A 25,686-nucleotide genomic window follows, 5' to 3' on the forward strand; every position below is an offset into this window, starting at 1 on the left:
ATTCTTACTATTGTAGCTCGTTAATGGTTGAGGAGAAAGAAATGGGTTAATCTGAATTTTGAGAAATCTTTGAATATTAATGTTTTGTAACTTTTTACATTTCAAGGTACGCAAAATGAATGTTATGTGTTTATTCTTTCCTTTTTATATGTGACGGTTTATTACTTGATGGAGATTTACTACAGGACTGCTTAACATAATTGCTAAGAAACCGTTTTCAGCGCGAACATTTACTTGTGTAGTGAAGATTTAGGATTTAGATTTCTGGGCTTTCGGCATCAATGACCTTGTTAGCCCGTCACATGTGAGTTATGACGTCCCTCGGTGAGCACACTATCCGGGGAAAGGGAAGGAAGCAAACGGCCTGGGACCTATATGTTGGGTACCACCCGGCATTTGCCTGGTATGAAATGAGGAAAACCCAAGAAAGCCTCATTCAGGATGTCTGGACTTAAAAGCTTTTGATACTTTTTCGACCGAGTGCCCCTACCGGAATCGAACCTGGGTCCGCTCGTACCGAAGGCGAGAGCGTTACAACTACGCTACGCGGAGCCACTTGTGTCTAGGAAACCTATTTTTACTAGGATATTTGCAACAAAATTTATTTCCTTTCTTTCTTTATTTTTCTTTTTCTTTTTGTTTTTTAACAATAAAACAAAACATATTTTACAGCCTCACTGAAATTTAAAAACAGCAGTCAGGGAGAGCTCACGTTTAAGATTCTTTTTGTTTTGTTTTGTTTTGTTTTGTTTTGCTTGTTATGTTCTCTAGTTAACTAATGTTTGAGTTCCTGAGAATTACATTATTATTATTATTGTTTCATAATTTTCGAACCAAAAATTAGATGTTTTTCTTTTTTTCCTTGTGTTGACGTCATTGTGGCAAGTTGGGGTGTTTTATCGTACCTTGGCATTAATTTGGTTACTAGCACATAGTTTCAAGGTCATAAGTTGTAGGCCGCTTGAAACAGCTATTACACAGTTATTTGAAGAGTTTCAGGCAGGCGGAGTGTCAGGCGTTTGACTTGCAGCTTTCGTTACAGTGTCTAAATTGCAGTATTGGATTGCGTCCAGCTTCTATGGCTGGTAAAAAAGTTATATCGCTTTCGTAATATGGTAAGAAATACAATGTAACAGTTAGGTATAGTATATATGACTAGTTTAATTAGTCGAAAATTACTCTGTTTCCTTGTCTTATTCTTTCGATTATGTTTAAGTACTGTGTCTTCATAGTATTGTTTCACTATTTCTAGAAGGAATTAAGTATTAATGAAGTAAAGAATAAGCAGAAGCCCACTTTGACGTTTACTATTTCTCATACTTCATTGAGAATGTTTTGATCCCCAATCGCGCAAACTTCTAGTATGTGTGTGTGTTTCTTTTTGTTGTTGTTGTTGTTGCTTACACTGCTATAGATATGAGCTCCTTCATGGCTAAGCGGTTAGCGTACGCGCCTTTGGTGTGGGAGACCCGCGTTCGATTCCTGGCGGGAGTGGTTCGGAGTCCATGTTAATCAGTAAGTCCACGTCTCATACAGCCTCGTTGCAGAAAAGGATATTAAAATCAACTCAGCACTGCTTTACAGATGGAGTTGTTTGATTCAGGGTTCGAATGATGCTTTTTACGGGAAGCAGGCACGTAGCCAAGGGGTGGGTCCAGACCCCCCCTCCTTCGGATCCAGAAATGAAAAATATTAAGGAAAGATGAAACAGAAAGAAACAGATGAATCAGCCTCAAAAATATAAAGCTACAATAAGCGTTTTGGTTACTCTTTCTTACGAGGAGCTTTGTGTGGAGGAAACGGGAGGGGGGGGGGCGGATCAAGTTGAAATTGGATATTATTGTAACGGAACATTCCGAATTCCATCTAGCTCCATGTTAACCGTATGCAGCGGCGCAAATCTGTCTTCAACATTGGGAGGGACGGGTAAGACAGTTCTCATAATTTTTTTTAAGGATGTTCAAATTATGAAGTTGAAAAACAATGCTGCGGAGAATCAGGGAAGCAGAGTTGTCTTCAAAATTGTGAGGCGGGCAGATTTAAGGCTTATTCTGGGGTGGGGACATCAATTTCATCTTACTTTCCTTTGTGGCAATCGGACACAAATCATCACATTTCTCTCCAAAAAACGCATTTCAAATCGGATTATTGAGGGGAAAGTCCCCCCCAGTTCTAAGATTGGAGGAGACATGTCCTCATCCCCACGGGATTTGCGCCAGTAACCCTATGGACTACAAATGACGATCGATAAACCGGTTCTTTCAGATAGCCTGTCAGAACTTAAGCAATGCCCAGAATTACCAATGATATGAACCATTTTGAATTTCGCGGCAACACTAATCCATTTTATAGGATGTCTTTACTCCCGAAAGAGATCTCGTTACTATCCTTGACGGCATTGAACTAAGATAAGAGAAATAGAAAGAAGACGAGAAGAACCGAGTTCGAATGACGTCGGAAGACTATGTCTTTGTCAATACTTTTTTCTATTCTTTTACGCAAGATTTCTTCATAATTCTTTAATTAAAATACTTACTAACATATCCTCATTTTATTGTCCTAACAAATCAATATGGATATGTTGTCAGTAAAATAGTTTAGATTGATCGAACCCCTGGTGTGATAACCACAGTATTTCGTCACGGACCTCCCGTATTGCGAAATCATGGCTACGTGCCTGCGGGGAGGGGGCGACTTTTCAGATATACAATCCAAGCATTTTATTTCTCAGTGATGCAAGATATAATATATATATATATATATATATATATATATATATATATATATATATATATATATATATATATATATATATATATATATATATATATATATAATATGTAAAATATGAAATGAGGGAAACATTTTCCCGGCAAGGGAGAAATTCTTTGGCGAGTTGGGGAAATTACTTGACGAGAGGGAAAATCTTCATCCTCCCGTTGATTCAAATCTTGGTCGAAGATCATGCGAGTAGGATTCCATATTATGCTGTAGGTGTAGGTCGTACACAGTCTTGGCGCTGAATAGGATGCTAAGCTTCAAGCCAACCACACGTCTGTAATAACCTATTGCGATTGAATGGTAATGTAACGTAATGTACGATATGTGCATTTTCTAGATGCCATAAAATTATAATATTAGTTAAACATTCCACGATTATGTACTTCAGGTTAAAGGAGTTTGATGATTAATTGAAGTGAATAATAGAGGCAGTGATTCTCAATCTTCTTGACTTACGATACACTTTACTAAACCCCAGTGACATCGATATATTTGTTTAGATTTTGGATTGCTTTCCAACAAGTCGAGCCGCGCCAAAGCTGTGTAGGCTTACTAAGTTAAGTGAACTAATCCTAATCTAAATCCATTGTTTTCGGGGGCGCAGAAATGGAGAGTGACACTTCCGATACTATTTAAATCAAAATTCATCCAAGCAACTTGGGGAGGGAAAGAGGGGAGACGGATCTTACAAATGATCGAAAATAACCGATATGAGAGAGCGTTTCGTAATAGTAAAAAAAGTGACTGACTAACGTAACATACATGTATTACTGGTTTTCTTATTTTCACCCAACGAAGCAGGTAATTAACGCTAGTACTAGGTATGTGTAGACTAAATGAGGTGATTTGTTTCGTGACCCTTCGAACAATGTACGAAGCGGATGCAAGCAGTTAATACATGGAGTTAGCTTACCTAAATTTAGATTTCGCTTTCCGAAATCTTAATGGATGTATTAAGTGATTTCGTTACTTACACTCTCCATCTCTAAATACAAAAATTCAAAACACATTTTCGATTCCAAACTATGACTCTGCTAGACAAAGAAAGCATAGTCCAGTGTATGTTCTACTTCATTTTCATATACGTGCTCGTAGGTTTTCTCGGGGACTTGGTTTCCTCCCACTTTCTCATTTCACCAAATATTCCATAATCATTAACTTGCTTTAATCACCGACTCCCTTGCCTAACAGCATAATCGTGGGACATTAAACTCAAAGACTTTATTTTTATTTTCAGGTAATTACTTTTCTCTCCCTTATTTATTTTTAATTTAATTTCTCTTTCAATTTCCCTCTTTTAGGAACATCAACATAATTTGCAATTCTTTCTCATTATAATAACACTATTAAAAGTCCCATATGCAGCTCACCACGTTGGAACCCAGCGGAAACAGATGAACAACGAATATTGTCGAAAATATGTATTGCTTACAGCGGCGTAGAAGCATTACAAGATTGGGAGGGGGATGAAACTTGAAATTGCCAAGTCTTGATTTTTATCTTAAAAAAATGTCAAGTCTTGATAAAAAAAAAAATTTCCAAGTGTTTCGAAAATCTTACAAACCCTATGAAAAACTATTACAGCAACCTTATTTTCATATTCGTTCCATTCCACGCCCCGTCTGAGACACGAATAAGATCAGCCCTTGTTCCGCTCTCGAGTCCAATTTAACATCTAACCTCAGGATCATTATCATCACCCACGAAGCACAACTATTAATTTGATAACTCATGGCTATGTTAGGTAACCTCCGCCAACTAATCTTCACGAGAACCTTTAAAGTTACAATCAGTTGTAGAAATGCATTTAAAAACGTAGAATAAGGTAGGTTATATTTACTGTTTGTGATGTAGAAGTGCCTAATTTACATATGAAACATTCAATTGAGTTGTTCAGTGAGAGACCAGGCTAACTTACATCCAGGTCAAGATTGAGATTTTGACGGAACAGCATACTAATGTCAGTAATTGACCTTTGCCTCAACCACTTGTCTGTGTGGCTTGTCCTGAGACAGGTGCGGATCCAGGGAGGGTCTATCTCCCCCAAGAAGAGGAAACTTTGTGTATTTTAATATAAAATAAAACCCACCCAGAGTTGAATCTCTTAAAAGTAGCTCTATCTTGTAAGTAGTGGCATTACAACCCACCGCCCCCCAGTAGTCCATCCTGGATCCACCCCTGTTGTATACTAAGCCAAACTATGAATATCAGTCGTATCCTTTGTAACGTGCTGTTTTCATTTGTTTCCTTTTCTTTCAGAAAGTTAAAATTGTCAGTTAGCCTAGTCTCTCGCTAAACTGTCAATTGTGACAAAAACACACCAATAATTGTTGATGCCAACTAAAACATACATATCCAAAGCCTACAAAATATATCACATTATTTAAGTTTTTTTCTTTCTTTCTTTCTTTCTTTTTTTTTTTTTCAAAATTGCTTGCAATGTTTTTCTTCGTGCCAAGCATCCGAATGTCATCTTGAATTCTGACCTTCTCATTTCACTACAATTCTTTGAAGTGTAAGACTGCGCAGCTTTTTTTCCCCCTCTCTCTCGCTCTCTTCAGTCCTTCAGTCTCCCCCCACTTTGATTTCATGATTTCGCACTCTGATGAAAAGTATTAAACACCAAAATGGAAAAGTACTAATATATAACCTCTCTTTTAGTAGCCCCTCCAACCACACGCCCGGGGCACGTGCCTTGCTTGCTCGCCCATAGCTCTGTGAGCTATATAAGTAAAATACAATGCGCGCGCATATGTAAGCTTGGTGCGAGCTTTGATTCTCACTGAGAGAGTATACATATAATGTTGGTTCGAATTCCATCAAAACCATAGGCTCATTTTTGTGTAACCTTGGTACTGAAGAAGACAGTAGACTTCAACAAATATTCCTGTCGGGCCTCGATGGCTCAGTGGTAGAGCGTTCACCTCTGGTGTTTGGGGTCTTTGGTTTGATTCCAGCTCGCGCCAAGTAAACTTTGTGGTGGACAAACACCGTGTGAGTGGGTTTTCTCGGGGTTCTCCCGTTTCCTTCCACTTTCTTCATTCCACCATTTCATTCATTATATAATCATCAGCGTCTCCTTTAGCCTAGCCGGTATACCCGTCATTATTGATACAACTATTATATACAGGATGCATCAGAAGTTCCTTGTCATCCTTTCTGAAAACTACAGGGATGTAGTTACATTGACTGCGAGATAAGAGATACACATTAGGCCCAGAGGGATACTTTCGGATTACATCACGCGGACGGTCGCCATCTTAGATTCGAAATTGTAATACGGACGATAAGTGGGTAGTGTGATACATGGCCATGCACTAAAATGTTCTGAGGATGTCAAATATGCAATCAGATATCATGTAACTTATTCTGGTGAAATGTTATTGGCAGTGAACCAAGTGAGACTATATGTAGTGGTATGTCATACCCTTCTGTTTCCCCCCCCCCCCCGTGATAGAGACATACCGTTTCTGGCTTTTTAGTGATCAAGATATACCTTCACGGAAGAATAAATGCTAAATACCATTAATAAATCCTTTTTTTATACGTATTGACGAATAGCTTTGCACATAAAAAGATTTTATTTCTTATGTAGATTCTAAGTTGACAATACTGACATTTTTACCTTTTTCTACCTTTTGTTTGTAAAATGAGGTGTTTTCAAAGAAGTTCATCTAGTTTATATTTTGATGTGCCGTGTTGAATTGTTTCTTTCGTATGTATGTATGTGTCGTCTTGTCTGAATTCTTATAAGCGTCGTGTTTTGAGCATGGGCGGATTTAGGGGATTGCTGTGGGGGCAGATCTTACGGGAGTTTGAAATACCCCTCATTCGAGTGTGTGATCCAGGAGTTTTCCCGCTGGAAATTGTTAATATTAAAAGTCGGTTTTTGAGCACTTTCGTGTATAATTCTCTGATACAAGGTAAGGGCTATTTTTATTTATTTTTTTCCAGAAAGTTGTTCACGATGGATGGATCAGTCTCTCCGTTTTTTTCTCTGTAACTAAAAGAAGCTTTCCAGTGGTTTTCAGACATTATGTAAATAGAAATGCAATCTTGTAGGCTTCACACCTCACTGCATTTGAACATTTAGATAGCCGATATGTCGAGTCAAAATCGTAATAAAACACACCGCCTCTGATTTTTCCCACTTCGAACACATTTCCCTGTTATAGTCAGGGGTAAAAGCGAGGGGGAACGCGGGGGACGCAGTTCCCCACCTCGAAAAATATGTAGGGCGTCCCCCAGATCCTAAAATGGTACAATGGGCAGAGATAGGCAGGAGGAACGGCGTGGAGTGATGCCGCTACCTACCGTCCCCCCACCTTTTCAGGTCCACTTTTACCCCTGGTTATAGTATATGTTCCACATGTTCCTACTGAGCAATAAACATTTGCAGAAGCTTCTTCCAATTGCTGTGGACACAAAGTAGGATATAGGGTCAAATTTGTGCACAGACGATGGCGATACTTTGTTCTAGATGATAAAAATTATGAATATTTACTGCACAAACCATAGCCTTAACTTTTCCACTTAGCTAGAAATTGAACAGCGTTAGGTCCGGTGATCGAGCAGCGATTCAACTGCCTCTCGTCGATCAACCCATGTTCTAGAGAATTGTTCAAGTAGTGACGCAATACGAATCCATAATGAAGAAAGCGCCATGGTGTTGAAAAAACTGCGAGAATGTACCATCCTCGGGCATCGCAGCTCGCAATATCTATCCCTGTACGAGCGTGAGGTATTATTCCGCAGTTAATTTTATGGAATGAAAAAGTGACTGATTAGACGTATTCCTCATTTATCTGCCAACAACATAATTAATTTTCTTTGCGCTGGTCATGTTGGAGGGGTCTTGCACGCGGGGTTGTCAGGTGACCAATTGTGCATGTTCTGCCTATTAACCTTCCCATTTACGTAGAGGTCAGCTTCATCTGAAAAGAGTATTTGCATAAAAATGTTAACCATAATTACTCACTGCACTTGGCGATCAACATCGTTCTCGTGGAGATGTTGCTTCATTTGCACCTTGTGCGGATGCACTTATACACGCGCAGACCCTATGACTCAACCCACATTGCATTAATAAATGACGTGTGCTCCTCTGGGGCCACATCGAGAAAGAAGTCAGCACTGCCGTAGGCGTTGCTTCATCTATAGCTCTCTACGATCGTCCGCTACGACGTATGTCCACGAATGTGCCCGTCTCCTCAAATGTAGTTAATTACTGTGACACTGCAACATGTAACACAGTCACATTGTGGATGATTCTGTTTGCAATCGGTAACCACTGTACAGGCACTCCTCCCGCTCCACAGTTTGAATATTTCGATGCATTCCTCACGTGCTAACGGTATGGTTCTACATCTAGAAGAAAGAGGTAAATACAACGTTCAATTGGCAATAACTTTTCACCAAATTAAGCTCCATGGAATCTGATTGCATATTTGACATACTGAGAAAATTCTAGCCCGTGGCCATATATATATCACATTACCCACCAGTTTATAACAAACAAATTGAATCCAAAATGGCGGCCGTCTGTGAGAGTATTTCCAAACGGCCTAATGTGTATCACCCATCTCACATTCAATTAAACTACACCCGTGTAGAATTTAGAAAGGAACTTCGTATGATGTATACAGGGTGTTTCGAAAGTCCTCTGACGTTACAACAAAACGTAAGAGGAAAAACCATTTCTAAATATGTTGTTTTCAATCTAAAGTGAACACTTTTTAAATCGGAGGGGCCGTTTGGGCTAAACTCTTTATGCGCCCAATGTGGAATGAAAATGCAATGTTACATTTACCTGGACCCACAACATATGTGAATGAAGTTACTGTTTGAAATGGGGGCTAGCCATCGACATGTTAGCGTAAAAATCAGTAACTTCATTCACTTATGTTGTGGGTCCAGGTAAATGGCAACGTTGCATTTTCATTTAACATTGGACGCATAAAGAGTGTACAGCCAAACGGCTCATCCGATTTTGAAAATTCCTTCAACTTACATTGGAAACATCATATTTGGAGACGGTTTCCCAATTACATTTTGTTGTAACTCTGATAATAATCGAGTTACTTTATGTCAGGGGACTTTTGAGACACCCTATATATCTTATGGAATATATGTTTGATGTCCCTATAACTGTAGTATAATTTAGTTTGTTTAAATTTACAAGTTATTACAAGTAGATTCTGACTTACATGCGTAAGAGTTTGTATGTAACTAACTAATGAATTCTATTTCATGAAATTTACATTGAAATATTTAACACAAAATCTTTTATATTCATGCTTAACTTAGTGACTTTGCTTTGGACTGCAACTGATTATTGTACCCCATTATTGCTTGAGAAGAAAACCGATGTCCGAATCTTCATTTGGAGAAACCAAAGAACTATTGGAATGCTGAGGATTGCAATCATTAATTTCTACACTTCAAGGTGCGTAAATTATATCTAGGTATATTCTGTGTTTATTGTTATAATTACTATTACTATTACTATTATTGGGTTTAGAATCAATCAAGTACTTCATGATATTTTAGAGGGATCAAGATGGCTGCCAGATAGATAAATATTTGAGCGTCAGGCCCTTATTTCTTTTCAATTTTATATTTAATCAATGTCTATTCCCCCCCCCCCCCTCATTATTCCACCAAATCGTATTCCAAGATCATCAATTTTCAATACTCATTTGTGACTGTCAGCATACATAGCATAACCGTAGGAAGTAAAACAAAGATTTATTTTTATTTTTCGTTTTCATGTATTTTCTCCATAGCTGTGAAAAATAACGCCTTCAACATCATAAATTTGTATGCTACTTGCCTGCTTTCAAGCACAATAATCAACTATTTGGACATTACGAAGCAAAGCAGGTCTACGTTGTAGTTAGCATAGTTAAGGATGTGACATAATGATATTGGTGTTGCGATGTTCAGCCTAAACAGTGCAAGTAAATAAATCTGTAACAATTGTATTGGTGTTTAGCTTACATGTCCTCCAGACGGGCCATTTTTTTTTAACATCTTGTTACTTCTACTCTATATAAGGGGTCGCGGTGGCTCAGTGGTGGAGCGTTCACCTCTGGTGCTTGGGGTCCTGGGTTCGATCCCAGTCCCCGCCAAGTGAACTTTGTGGTGGACAAACACCGTGTGCGTGGGTTTTCTCGGGGTTGTCCCGTTTCCTCCCACTTTCTTCATTCCACCATTTCATTCATTACTCATCATCAACGTCTCCTTTAGCCTAACCGGCATAGCGTGGGACGTAAAACTCAAAGATTTCATTTCATTTCTACTCTATATGAAGTATATTCTGAGGTTGTGTTTTTGGGGACGTGGTAGCTCAGTGATGGAGCGTTCACCTCTCCTGCATGGAGTTCCTGGATCGATCCCAGCACGTGCCAAATGGGCTTTGTGTTGGACAAACACTGTGTGTGGTTTTCTCGGGGTTTTCCCGTTTTCTCTCACAGTTTTCATTCTACTATTTCATTCATTCTCATGATTATAGTCTCCTTTAGCATACCCGGCAAAATCGTGGAACGTAAAACTCAAAGACTTCATTTCATATAAACTTTGGTGCAAAAATAGATGAAGATATTTTGCACCACATACAAAAAAGTATGTTCAACATACTAACATAATGTTTGTTTGCAATGTTTTCTCTCCTGTATTTATACATTTCACTTTTTACACAAAACTGCATGTGTAACGAATTTTTGTTACGAAATTCGAGACGAGACATAGCTCTTCCAATGGAAACAGATACAGTTTTCGAGACGAGACAACTTTCGCGACACCTTTGCGAGAGGTGACAGTCTCAAATCATTTCTCGTGCGTACCCCTAGTCCATATCGTGCGTTATCAAAAAGCATGTTAATGAGAAATAACAACATGTAAATACAATATAAGTAGTTAAAAACATTTTTGTTTTCATTCTTCAGTAATGCATTATTATTAACCTCAGTATTTTATAGTCCATTCTTAATCTTAAGGTGACATATAATTAAGTTTTGAATTCGGTTAACTTATTTTGCTTCTCAAATTGTATTAAAAATGTATGTACAAACATGTTTATTTTCATTCTTGAGTGCTTAAAGTCACTATAGTTATTAAACATAGTAATTAATATTGTACTCTTAACGTTAAAATAATATACAGTTAACTTTTGAATTCAGTTAACATTTTTCTTACTGAAATTGCTTTAAAAAGTATGTAAAAACTTTTTTATTTTCTTTCTTGAGTGCCAAAAGTGATGCACAGTTATTAAGATTAGTACTTTATACTCTATTCTTAATTTTAAACTGATAAACAGTGCGTTTCTGAATAAATTATGTCAAGTTATTTGAGTGACGAACACTGGTACAAAACCCTAACTACCACTGGAACATTTCGATTTTGAGATGACTACTACCGGTGCAATACAAGGGATTTTAAAATATTGTTTTTCCTTCAACGGCTATTCGATTTTGAATTCTGACTACATGGTCATATAGGAAGGATCAGTGTCTCTTTCCAACTATGGTACAGCTCCGACCGATTCACGGTGCTCACAGAAGAGACAAAAGAGTATGTTTTCAATCTTAAAGTAACGACTACTGGTGTTCTTGCCCTGGTATGCAAAAGTAAGTGGGTACCCCAATGGGGTAGAGGGGTACTATGGGGTACCTAATTTCTGCATTTTAGATATATGGAAATACATGTGTCTAAAATGTAAAGAACTGATATTTGTTTACCGAAAACTGCAACTCGGTAAGCCTTACGGATACCGAGATATGGGAAAATAAAAAGCGACACGATATGTATGTGGGGCTTGCTACTTGAAGGTACAATTTGGAAAATGAATTCAAATATGACTAACGGCTATCAAGATATTGTCAAATAAAGAGAGGACCAATACAGGTATGGGATTTTCGTATTAGATGATAAAATTTCCGAAACCGGTCATGGAAAGTTAATAAACACCAGTAGCAATTCCATCTTCAAGTAATTAGATATTTCCATGGGGTGTTAGAACATCTTACAGTCTACCAAGATTAAATTTTAAAAGCTTTTGAAAATATAACTTGACATTTGTAAAGAGTATTAGAAATATGTATTTACCTAAAACTTGCAGCTAGTACATCTAACATATAGGGAAACACCGTGAAATAAAAGAGTATGAGATGTTGAAACTTCGGAAAAATTATTGGTCCCAACAAAATTAAATAAGATGGTATTTCTATGGGTTAAGTAAGTACCTCAGTACAATTTCGATGGAAAGATTAGTTCTAGGTTTTCTTCAGGCAGTTCCAAAGGTTCATCGAGCTGTGTAAAAGAGTGAAAATTCCCTGTGAATATCTAATATAGTAACCAAAATATAACGAGTCATTTATTTTATGACGTAAAAATAGAGATCTTTAAGGATTTGTACTTCTGGGTCTTTGCTATAAGAAAGAAATTCAAAAACCTACTGTATATACCTTAATATGCAATTAAATCAGTGAGGACACAGTAACTTAGTGGTGGGGTGTGTATCTAGTATGTTTTGCAGAAACTACACTGGAGTATTTTCTTAATTCCCAGAGATACGATCACACTTAACTGCCCATTTAATTTTAAAATGAAATTAAGGCAAGTGAATGCTGATGATAGAATTGATGGAGTGTAAAGGTGGGAGGAAACGGGAGTACCCCGAGAATACCCACGAATACAATGTCGACTACAAACTGACTTGGACACGGATCAAACCAGGGACCCAATACACCAAAGGTACGCACTCTACCACTAAGCCACCGTGCCTCCACCCATTTAATTGTCTATTAAGGTGTATACGGTAGTTTTCTGAAATTTCTTCTTCTTACAGCAAAGACTCAACAGTACAAATCCATGTGGGTCTCCATTTTTACGACGTCGTAAAATACATAATTACTTATATCTCGGTTGCTATATTAGATATTGACAAAGAATTTTCATTCTTTTTGTACGCTAGGAATTATCACGCTTGGATTTACCCGAAGAAAACTTCGAGCTGAATTAATCTTTCGATCGGAATTGCCCTGACGAGTGTGAGGTACTCACTTAACCCATATAAGTACCATCTTATTTAACTTTTATTAAGATCAAAAGTTGTTTTATGAAATTTCAAGATCTAATACTCTTTTATTTCACGTGTCTCTCTAGCTGTAAGATGTACTGGCTGGAAGTTTTGGGTAACTCTATTCTCTTTTCTAATACTCTTTACAAATGTCAAATTATATTTTTCAAAGCTTTTAAAACTTAATCTTTTTAGACCCATGATGTTCTAAAACCCCATGGAAATACCCAGTTACTTTAGGATGAAATTGCTACTGGTGCTTATTCAAATTTCATGATCGGTTTCGGAAATTTCACCACCTAACACGAAAACCCCATAACTGTGTGGGTCCTCCCTTTATTTGACAATATCTTGATAGCCATTAGTCATATTTTCATTAATTTTCTAAACTACTGTCAAGTATGGAAGCCCCACATACCTATGGTGTTCCTATTTATTTCACCATATTTCGGTAACTGTTAAACATACCGACTTGCGGTTTCGGTAAACACACACCTGTAACGTTCTTTATAAGTTTATTAAGATATATTTTAGAATGTTTAGAAATGGGAGGTCTGCGAATGCCATAGTACCCGAAAACCCCATAAGGACGTGTGTGTAGTGTATTGAATTGAAACTACTTTTGAAGTTGTTGTTAGCCCTCAGTAATTACGTTTTCGAAACTGCACAATCTAGTACGCAAAACTCACACTTCTATGGTGTTGTCCTTTATTTTCCCATACCTCGGTATCCATAAGGCTTACCGAGTTGCGGTTTTCTGTACTAAACAGATATCAGTTCTTTACATTTTAGAGACATATATTTCCACATATCTAAAAATGCAGACATATTAGGTACCCCATGGTACCTCGAACGCCAGTGGGTACACACTTACTTTTGCATAGTAATACATTTCGAGTTGTTCAGCATCAACAAACACTTTTTTTTAATTCATCATTTTTCTACCAGAAACCCAAAAGTCCATACCTGACCGAACAGATTTTGTCCATTTAATCTAAAAAAAATGTTAAATATTTTAAAATGTAACATTTTAAATATTTTTGGATTTTTGTTTCAGGTATTTCATGTATCAAAACAAAACCAGGATTCTGCATGAAAGACAGCGAAAAGAAGCAGTGTAATTTGTGGCTAAAAGCACGTCCTTTCTGAAGACAGACCCGATTGTATTTACATTATTTTGTACAAATATGTAACCTTAATAAATATACTGCTCCGCAAATTATTTCTTTCTTCCATAAATTAGAATAAATGTATGTCTGTTTAAAGAAAAAATTTGTTAGCGTTAAGTCTTTTCAACTCTTTTTCTCTGTAAATAAGAACATTATACCTTGCAACTTTTTTTTTATCATTGTGCAATTCCGATTGGATAAAGTAAATCTGCACGAAGCACTATTATTTCAGTCATACATTAATAACTAATGTATTGTTCTGTGAATAAGGCAATGGTATAGTGAATATGTTTTAACATAAAATCTGTAACTCAGCTTTTCAGTAGTCAACTTTATTGAGAATCCGAAGAAAGAAAGAAAAAAATGTTGGACTTAACGAATTTCAAAATTATTTTTATTCGAATTCTGGACTAATCCAAATTATCCAAAGAAATCATTTATGTTGCTCTCTACAGATGTATCCTTTCTCCAAATCGTATGAAAAGGAGACTTCATACATCGTTATATTTTGTATGTACTGTGTTTCGTATTTATTTAATCACTTTGTACCTTTCTCTAGTGTTGACAAGGCCGCAAGTGTCAATCGAATAATTTAGTGTTTCACTCATGTAACCTTGTGACTAACGTACGTCCTGTCGGTATATATATGTTACTGGGTTCGGTTAGCGACAAACAATTTTTAGTGTTAAACAAATACAAAAATCTACACGCAATGAGATACGATGATCTTTGCCTCATAGACAATACCAAGCAACTAACGGTACTGAGTGTGGTTGAGTTTACTAGTGGTATTATCTGGCTAAAATCAATGTTCCGAGAGCTATACTTCTTTTTGTGCTCTGAATGCCAACTTTGATATAACCGTTTTAAATTATTGTACATCTATCTATCTATATAGCTATATCTATATCTATATCTATCTATCTATCTATCTATCTATCTATATATGTATACAATTGTAAACTAGAAACTTCCGAGTAATTCTGAGAATCATCGCTCTTTCTTTAAATAGTGTATGAGACTATTACACTGCTCGTTACTTAAAATGTTGAACTAAGAAGGATACATCCAGGAAAGTCCAAATTTGCAGAATGTGTAGAGCAGGGAAGGATAAATATGTTTGGTCGATGGCTGCACAGCTTCTCATACCTGTGAACTCCGCCAGCTACAGTTGATGAGCTGTGGCATTGGATCGTAAGACGCATGGCTTACCATACCAGAAGAGAACATCCTCTCGATGTCTCGCTGTGTTACAGTCATTCTGGTTGTCAATGTTGGGTCAGTTCTGCTTTGCTATCACCACGTTGTCACACAGCGAATACAGCGGTAAGTTTAACCCTTAACGTAGCAAGCCTAAGTCGTCAAAGTTGTTTACTAAGCTGGAGTCTTCTGGGAACCCCAAGTATTATTTTAATTTCTCAACATAGTATTGCAGAGGGTTACTCCAACTATTATTTTTTGGATGTCTAGAAGCATACTTAAGTTAAATGAACATTGTTGACGTCAAATATTATGTATATTTGAACACTATTCAGTTCTTCATACAATTTCACACTTGTGTGTTCGTAAATCTGAAACACAGGTTTAACAATGGAGTTTTTACATTTTGAAGTGTGTTTTTATTTTTTGTATTTTTTAAAGAAACGCATCGTTGATCTAATCATGTAATTGATATCTCAAAGGGTTGCAGGATACATATAAAAATCGAGAATAAATTGATTCTTATAATTGCGGCAGTATCACCAAATATCACTCTCTGGGGTCCCTAGAGTACCCCGCTTGGTATGTTAAGGGTTAAGCATATTCGACACTTATTATTAGATATCGGCTTGGGAACTTTGGCGTAGCTACCCTGTCTCCTTGAAGTTGCATTTTTAATGGGGAGTACTGTTTAGGAATCATCTTGTGAGGAAAAACGTTTTCAGCTGACACCATGTTTTTAATTATAGCTTCATTTAAAAAATAACTTATCTGTTAATTAAAATGTTCAGAGAAGTTATTTCTGGAAAATCCTATTCACGCCTCTTGTGGTAACAACTTCTGCATTTTGGAAGAGGATATTATTAAGGAAAAGAATGAGGTAAAGTCGTCTTTATATAGTACACACGGAAAAGAAAGTATTTGACAGTTGACAAATTTTCTTTTGCCAATAGCTCGGCAACAAATTAATTAATTTGGATCTTTTTGTTGTTATTCTTCGAATAGTTATAACTTGACAACCTGCCAAAGTCGGTACTCTGATAGGTTAATTTATTGTTGAGTTTTTAGGAAAACAAATTTTGTCAACTGAAGAATATTTTCTTTCGTGACTGTACAAGCAATGGATGATAACGGCTTAATAAATGACTGTACCTGAGTCTTTTTTTAGTTTGAACATAGGATTGTACATGGCTGTGCATTTTGCATTATTATTGAAGTGCTGCAACTAAGTTATTGCAAAAGGTATGATAAATTCTTACAGTAATATTGTCACATATTGATTTACTCTGTACGAAAACTAAAATAGTTTAACGTATGGTTACCCTCCTTTGTGCCAATAATTTTAAAATTAACTCTTGTGCCACTTTTCAACACTTGGCTTTGCAGTAGCTTTCCAAAGAATTAGCAGGAAGTCCAAACTTACACCCTGCAGATAAATACATTTCTCTGGACAGTTTCACTGCTCCAAACTAAGATTTGAAAAGTGTAGTATTTTTAGTTTTATTATTATTGGCACAAAGGAGATCAACCATATTTTAAGCTATTTTTGTTTCCATACAGAGAAAAACAATATGTGGCAACATTACAGAAGAATGTATCATGCATTTCTCAGTATGTTGCAGCACTTCAATAATGGTGCACTATACGTACAATCTAGATCCTGAATATGTCCAATTCATATATTACAACAAGGCAATACGTATGCGATACAGGTAAAATCCGTATATTTCATATGGACAATCTACAAGCTACATACATCCAATCCATACATTACGTATGGCCAGCCTGTACGCGACATACGTGTAATCTATATGCCGCATGCAGACAGTCTGTAAGCTGCATATGTGCACTCTGTATGGTGCATACGGATATTCTGTATGCTGTATCGGGACAAGCTGTGTGCGACATAAGGAAAATCTGTATAATACATAGGTACAATACGTACACTGTATCTAGTCGTACGTACGGGGCACAAGTACAATATAGATGCTGTCTCAGGTTTGAACGCAAGAAACACACGTACAGAACGTATATTGCATACTTCTTGAAATTACGCTCCGTCCCGATAGTCAGTGAGTGTCGTCATTATTAACCCACATGCTACATACGATCCTGACGTCACAAAGCTAGATATTACCTCCGTATATACTTGTTACTGTAGATGACGTCACACGAATGACGTCATTGCACTTATGTAGACAGTACGTATAATACATACTTTTTCAGCTATACGTTTGCTGCAGGATGCTATATACGGTTGTACGTTAAGTCCAGAAACTACAGGAATTACGAATGTAACCTACGTTTTTAAGTATGCCACCTACATTTTTTTTTCTCAGTGTGGTTTGAATTGAAGTTTAGCACCCCTTTCAGCACTGAGGCTATACGAGATGTGAACCTACAGCTTAACGTGAGATCTGAATATGAAATTCCACCGGGAATCGAACCCGGATCTTTCATATTGAAAACGCGTACGGTAACCATATAGCCACGAGGAAGCTCATTTATTTTTAATGAACCACGGCGGCTCAGTAGTACTGAAGTGCATTCGATACACTCTCACCGGGAATCGAAGTCAGGATCTCATGCACCAAAGGCATATGCGGAAGACTAGAGAAGAAGATAAGCTGTTATTATGTGAATATATTGAGGATACGCTATGAGAGATTAACTAAACCGATAGTGAGTCTAAAAATAGGAAAATGTTCAACCCAAAATTCTCTTTCTGATTAGTGGGGAGGATTTAAAGTTGATTTACCAAAATTCTTTTATCTGATATGTATTTACTCTTCATATGTCCGTCCATTCAGGAGACCAAAGATGTCAAGGATTTCTTGATGGACAACCATTAGTTTTGGTCAGGATGAAAACGATCAAAAGTTAGGAACCAACTTGGTTTATGGAGGTCATATTCAAACCGGAAGTGGTAGAAAATTAACAATTTCCGGTTTTTATTTTAATCACGATAGAGCAAAAATGGCAATAGGCAGCGAAAAGTGATTTCATGCAATCAGTTAAGCAATATCAAGGATACATTTAATGTCTACCCTTAATTCTTTATTAAAAGCGGAAGTGATAGATATCTATTAAAACTTCTGGTTACAATGTTGATTTGACACACAGTCATACTCTTGCAAATTGAAAACACATTTACACGTAACGTTTCGATCTTCTAGCCAAGATCCTCATCAGACGTACACCGATAAGGATCTTGGCTAGAAGATCGAAACGTCACGTGCAAATGTGTTTTTATATTAAATAAGTGCAGTCTTGTTCAGCAGTGTATTTATTTTTCTAATGTTGATTTATATAGAGCAAAAGCAGTAAAAGAGATAGCGTGAATCGTCTTTATTGGGGGTGAATGGAGTTGACTTTCTAAGAATAGGTAACAAGTCTCCTAATAAAACAGACGTGAAAGAGATCAACTATTTCCACTTTTAACTTTGATCGTTACATAGTACAAGCGGTATTAAACTTTGAGAAGCGGTTTTCTGCTATCAATTAAGCATCCCAAGAATAGATTCTCTAAGCTATTCTTTCTATTTCCAACTTTAATATTGATCGCTACCGAATAAAAACGATAGTGAAATCTTTAAGTGTAATCATATGATTATGCCTTTAGTCTAAGGGACACGATGATTAAAGCAAGTGAATGATGATGGAAGAATTGATGGAATGAAAAAGTGGGAGAAAACGGGAGTACCTCGAGAAGACCCATTGGCATGATGTTTTCCACCACAAACTTACTTGTTCGGAAATCGAGCCAGCGACCTCATGCACAAAATAGATAACGAGAAGCATTCCTCTGTAGTCAGTTTAGCATTCCATAAGTAGTGTTGCCACGAGACGAGACGAGACGAGACTTCAGGCTGTCTCGTCTCCTGCAAAGTATGTCCCGTCTCGAAAAAATGGGCTCGTCCCGTCTCGTCTCGTCTCGTTTGTCTCGTAAAATATAGCAGCATACCATGGGAACGAAAGTAAAATGTAGCAGGCTGCACCATGCTAATCAAGATACAACTAAGTTACAAGTATTACCCAGAACACACAAGACAAGAAATGTCACGGTAGCTACACCGTGAAGCCTTCAACTTCTGGTGTATGTGGTACTCGATTCGATCTCGGTTATTGCCATGTGAGTTTTGTGGTGGACACACATTGAATGTGTGTAAGGACCGCGGTGGCTCAGTGTTAGAGTGTTCACCTCTGGTGCTTGGGGTCTCGGGTTCGATCCCAGCCCCCGCCATGTGAACTTTGTGGTGGAAAAACACCGTGTGCTTGGGTTTTCTCGGGGTTCTCCCGTTTCCTCACACTTTCTTCATTCTACCATTTCATTCATCACTCATCATCACCGTCTCCTTTAGCCTAACCGGCATAATCGTGGGACGTAAAACTTAAAGATTTCATTTCATTTTTCTACTAATACACTGAATTATTTGAGAAAATATCACGCAATACAAACTAAACTCCTACAACACTGATATACACATGACTATTCTAATTGCTCCTTACAACTTTATGAGGACAATGTAAATTCATTGCCATTCTATCGTTGTTAAATTTCACAGACAAGCAACAAGAGAAGTACTTCTTTTAATGTAATGTCCCACGTTTGAGCACCGGGGATAAGAGAGACGGTGATGATGAGATAGATGATAATAGTGGAATGACGAAAGAACGAGGAAGCAGGAGAATACGAAGAAAACGTACGCACACGGTGTTTGTTCATTGGAAAACCCACTTGGCAAGAATGGAATGGAACCAGGGCTCCCACGCACCAGAGGAGAGTGCTTTATTACTGAGCCATCGCGGCCTCCACAGGCTGTACGTAGTATATTCAAGTAGTTACGAAACATATTAAACTAATACTTAATAACGATTTATTACCCTTAAAAGTTTAGCATCAATTGTAATTTTCAAAGAAGAATGGAATGACAAATATTTGCCACTGATTCATTGTAATTTTACTAAAATCTTGGTAAAAACACACACACACACACAAAATCACTACTTTGATTTGATTTTCAGTTTGGCGTCTCTTCCTAGAACATAATTTTCTCTTTCAGCACCGAGGCTAAATGAGACGTAGATCTACATTTTAACGTGAGATCCGAGCAACATGAGATCCCGCTGAGAATTGAACCAAGATCTCCAACGCTTCTGTGATTTATTCTAAGAAATCACAGCACACAAGTATTATACTCGTGACGCTGTATGGACCGTCCTTCAATTACGTAGAAATACCGTCTTGTTTAATTTAAAAGGTTTTAGTTCACTGAGTGTTTACCTTCTAGTATAGTGGTTAGTATCTTTCTCATAATAACAGTAAAATTGCTAAATTCAGTAGTATGTGTGAAAAGAATAGAATTTTCAAAATATGAATTTATTACAAAGAATAAAATGCTACTTTACAATATGCAGACATAATAAATCAAATGTTAATAATAAATGAGCTCAAGTTTGTCTGCAGTGATTTACAATAAAGAAATTAACAAATAAAGCAAAATTTTAGAATATGTTATTTATGAGGCCTTTAGCAGGAGACTGCCATAGAAGAAATTACTTCTTCTTAGAGACTGAAATTATTCGAAAGGATAAAACTTACATGTGTAGTTCGGAGGTCTCTCTCTCAACTCAATGTTGACCATCTTCGTCGTGGCTTCTAGTCCAAATGCGAGACGCAAAGTATGATGTAAGATCTGAGTCGATGTCTGATTCCTGATTCATAAATAGTTCTAATTTTCCGAAGCTTATATACTGGTTGGAGAGAGTGAACTACGTGACAAACAACTTATTTGTTTCATGACGTATTTTGTTATTTGTCTCATGACGTATTTTGTTATTCTTCTCTAGTACTACACTATTTAAAAGTTCGTGTTCGTACATTCATATAAAAAAGTTTTTTAATATTTCAATAAAATAATCATAACATAGCCTCTTCTGCTAAAATTGTTCTTTCATTTGAATGTTTTAGCATCAAATTAAAAAAAAGAATAATATTTTTAATATTTCAAAAAAAATTCGAAGTGATGGATGTATACTGTATATAGTGAGTACACTGGGAAGAGAAAACGAAAATGAAAACACATTCACTTTCTGAAAAGCACTTCACTAGTGTTTATAAACATAGAAGCATAAAGGTTAACGGTGACTTGAAAACCGAGTTCATTGTCTTGGAGAAAGTTGACCTTGACAGTGAAGAAACAGCAAAGTGGATCGGCTGAGAAGGAGCGTCTTCCTTTGATGATAAACTGTGATGATTGGTGACATGAGAAATGGAGCATCTGGTAAGAGACGAAACCATTGGACAGGAGCGTGCTGATTCTCATGGTCGCGACTCCATAGAATCACGCTGACTGCGTATCAGGCAGGGGCGACGTAACAGGGAGCATCCTTGTTGAGAGGCCAGCTCTTCGTGGGATGACTGCACTGAACATCATGTCGGATGACGGAAACCCTGGCTGCGAACTGGTGTCTTAAGATGTCAATACTGCCGCTGGTCATCTGCAAGGGTGCTAGCTACCAAACCATGATGCTGGAGAGAGATGATGAACTCAAGATGTAACACAAACGATAGTCGAAGACGATAGTTTGTGGCGTCTTGTTGTGAATGGAATGAGTGAAACACATGGGGGTGGGGTGGGAAATTGAACTGGGGTCCATCAGGTAGGACTGGATCACTGGAGATGACTGGTTCGTGTCCATGCTGAGTCCACTTCGATGAGGCGTCTGCTGGAGAACCACTGGAAACACCTGCTGGAAACTGGAACGTTGACTGCCTGGGATGCTGCTGATGACAATTGAAGTATCAGGAATGCTGTGTAGATTGCTGTCTGCGGTCAATCATCGTGACTGGTCGTCCTTATTACGTAGACATCTGTGATCTCTGGAAGCGAGATCATCTCGGAGGCTGGATACAGCTGAGCGATGGCATGGAGCCGTGTAGAATGAGGAGAGATGAGAGAGAGATTAATGACTGATATTTTAAATAATATATATACATGAGTGAGAGGGATTAGGATATAGGGCGTGACAACGCGAATTTAATGGGATAAGGGGAAAGAGGATTTATTACATACATACGTTATTCAACAGATCTGAAAGAAAACTGGCTCTGAAATAAACCACGCACACTTCGGAGAAATTTCATTGAAGTATATGCATAACGGGAAACGCCGTTGAAATAGAAATATAGAAATAACAGAATTGAAGTGATGTGAGTGGGAAACTATATATAAGAAGGAGGAATAACCTGACTTGTTATTGGCATGTTAATTTCTGCAATATGATGAATATGGAAGAATTGAAGGACTTTCTGTCATATTATTGAAAATAAATAAATTGAGATATGTAATACCTTTAAAAATTCCTTTTAGAAAGTAATGTTAACCTAATTTCGATTCTTTGAACCAAATTTCTTTTTTAGACTTAAAATACCCATAAACTTGTCAATCAAACTCTGTTGTTTGAGTCATAGGAAAGATTGAGGAATAGAGTAGGTACTAGACCTATATTGGGGTGGGTGGTACTAATTATAGGGGAGAGGGTTGTAAGAGTAGGGGGGATGTTATTACACCTATATTCTAAACTATTTACAGACATATTTTGTAACTATACGGTTTGGCTCAGTCAATTTTTAAGAAGAAATTTTTAACTTTTCAAATGAACCTCGCATAATAGTGCTTCCAAGAATTTTTCTCTCAGCCAACAGACGAATGTGCATATATGTATGCACGTCTCGACTCCAACGGAAATCACAGAGTTCCTCTCTCCTTCCCATATAAGGACCTAAAATTCAGCACAATGGACAATCGTCGTCTCAAAACATTCCTGTCTATGGGCTGTCATGGCTATTTTTAGCTCTTGACATCACCAAACTGCGTAGCAAGCCGATTCTTTTGCCTAGCAACGGGAGGGGACGGAACGAAGAAAAGGTGCAGTAGTCTGACTTACACCTACGAAGAAGCAACCACGTTGAGTATGGTGCGCGCAACTAAAATGAAGAAACAATTTAAAATAACGTTTAATTTTCGTTAGTGTAAAACATAATTTTGAAATCAATGTCGTGATAGTAAAGATAATTGACAATTCCAAAACATTCGCTTGTAAGTAACTATAATAATCATTGTAGCGACATGGTGTAGCTAAGAAGCAAAAACCACCTATTCATCAAAGGAAGATGCAAGGAGAGCAACCCGCAATCTACAGGACATCACCCCAGAATATCCAATGCAATCCACCTTTTAGTGTCAAAGCAAGTGCACAGTGCTAGTGAAAGTAATAATCAACCATGTGACGAAATATAACGAATAATTCGTGTCTACCGCGACATCCGCGTCTTTCGTATTAAATGGGTCAAAATTATTGGTTATTAAAAGCGAAGTGCCACTGGTTATGTAATATTTGTTCGTAAAGTTTTAGTGTTGTGAATTAAAAGCAAAAATCCAAAAGTTGAGTATCCTTTGAAAATAATAATCATAATCTAGGTTTATATGTGTTAATTTTAAGGAACAACTTAATTCATTTTTCTTTACAGCACGAGTGAGTAGCGCCTATGTAACTTAGTAATACATACATTAATAAATTGCATCAGCGCTAAAGAATACAATTAGAGTTAACTTTGTGCCGGTTCCCCGTAACGTTCTGACCGAACTCTGAACCTGTTGTCCGACGGCTATATGGTCAGTAGTAATGGTCGATGCAACCCGATAGTGAATGCTAAAGAAGACATTCGAACGGTAAAGAATCGAACCCAGACCATGAAAAGTGCAAGCCCACTTTGGAACCGTAGGACACAAACTCCGTACAGTAACGAAAGGGTTTATCCCGAAAGGGAGTGAGTAGAATTGAATTCAATACTCTAGTATATGGTTGATCCCTATGTGAGACGTACCTGGATCGAACCCAGTACTGTTATATATGGAAAACAGACAGGGACAGACGAGAATCGAGCCCAGGACTGTACTATATGGTTTTCTCACGGGAACGTTTAAGGTTCGAACCCGATACTGTCATAAATGGCTAAGCCCTTCACAGGGACCAAACTACTGTTATAAACGGCTTCTCCCGAACGGGAACCAACGGGAATTGAACCCAATACTGTCATAATTTTATGTATGAACTAAATATATTACTAAATATACAAATACTAAATATGAATATATATATTGAAATAAGTATGTCTGTGCATTAAAATATTAATATTGTGATATGCAATTAGAAAGAAAGCATATGAAACAATAACGTAACAGAATGACTAACTTTTTTTTTTTTCATCTCTCATCTCAACCTAAAGGAAATGTATAACATTTCAATGTTACATGTAAATATACATATATATAGCAATTATAAAAGATATAAGAAGTACTCATAGAAATGAGATATATGTACATTATAGTTATAATACTACTTGGGTACACTATTAGCCATGTATTTTCTATATTTGGCTTGAAAAATAGGATCTGGAGATGTATCAGGGATGTAAAACTTTAAACGATCTATGGCTATGGGTTGCAATGTACCATTAATGTCTATAATATACTCATTTTTGTGATAGGACTTAGCTTTCACTGTATGAGGTCCTGTATAGAGTGCAGACATTGATGGTGACTCACCCTTCTTTGTGTGCATTTTCTTAACCATAACCTGACTTCCTAAAGGATAATCCCTGGGCTTATTTTGAGCTTTGGATTTTAATTGCTGAAAGATCCTATGTTTATGGAAATGAACCAAAGACCTGAGTTCATCAATTTGTAATAGTCTATTGTCTTGGTCCTCTTTATTTGTAGGTATCTGTAAGATATTATGTATGGGAAATCTGTATTGTTGGCCATAAAGTAATGTGAAAGGAGCTGTACCTGATTGAGTCAGTGGCGTATTGTTACAAACACTTACAGCTTGTTGGACATACTGAGACCATGTGGAATGGTCTAGTTTAGATAGAAACCTAATGGCAGATTGAATTTTGGAGATTGCTGCCTCTACAGGGCCAATGGAGCGATGTGATGCGGGAAGCGCATATCTTGCCTGAATATTTAGTGATTTAAAAAATTCCTGTACTTTAATGGCGGTGTGGTTCGGAGCTTTATCCATATGTATGCATTTTGGCGAACCATACTGCAAAATGATATTCTCATATATAAATTGGAGAAATGTATCAGTAGTCATATCTTTGACAGGTTTAGCCACTACATAGGAGGTTACTGCTTCTGTAGCCACATAAATATAATTGTAACCATTTGACGTGGGTAATTTGCCTATGGCATCCACAAACCAGGTGTCAAAGAGTACTGACGGCTGATGTGTTTGTATGTGAATATCATTAGGGCGATAATTTCGCTTAAATTTATTGCATTCTATGCATCCATTTAATTTTGAACGGAGCCAATTTTGTAAGTTAGGTATATAATATCTATCTTTGATTAGAAATTTTAACTTATGAAAACCAGGATGGGTGTCTGA

The 25,686-nt window shown here is 37.2% G+C and overlaps 1 protein-coding gene and 1 long non-coding RNA gene across 2 annotated transcripts in view; both read left to right on the forward strand.

Annotated features, from left to right (window-relative positions):
* LOC145665811 (oxytocin-neurophysin 1-like) overlaps positions 1-25,686 on the forward strand; it is a 73,843-nt gene that overhangs the window by 5,773 nt on the left and 42,384 nt on the right. The window lies entirely within an intron of this gene.
* Positions 1,001-14,070, forward strand: LOC145665810 (uncharacterized). Its single transcript, XR_014127660.1, has 3 exons — positions 1,001-1,115; positions 9,088-9,226; positions 13,917-14,070. It is a non-coding gene; the product is annotated as an uncharacterized LOC145665810 (long non-coding RNA).

The sequence above is a fragment of the Thermobia domestica genome, chromosome 12, assembly GCF_964235325.1.
Source record: "Thermobia domestica chromosome 12, izTheDome1.hap1.1, whole genome shotgun sequence".
Taxonomy (NCBI): domain Eukaryota; kingdom Metazoa; phylum Arthropoda; class Insecta; order Zygentoma; family Lepismatidae; genus Thermobia; species Thermobia domestica.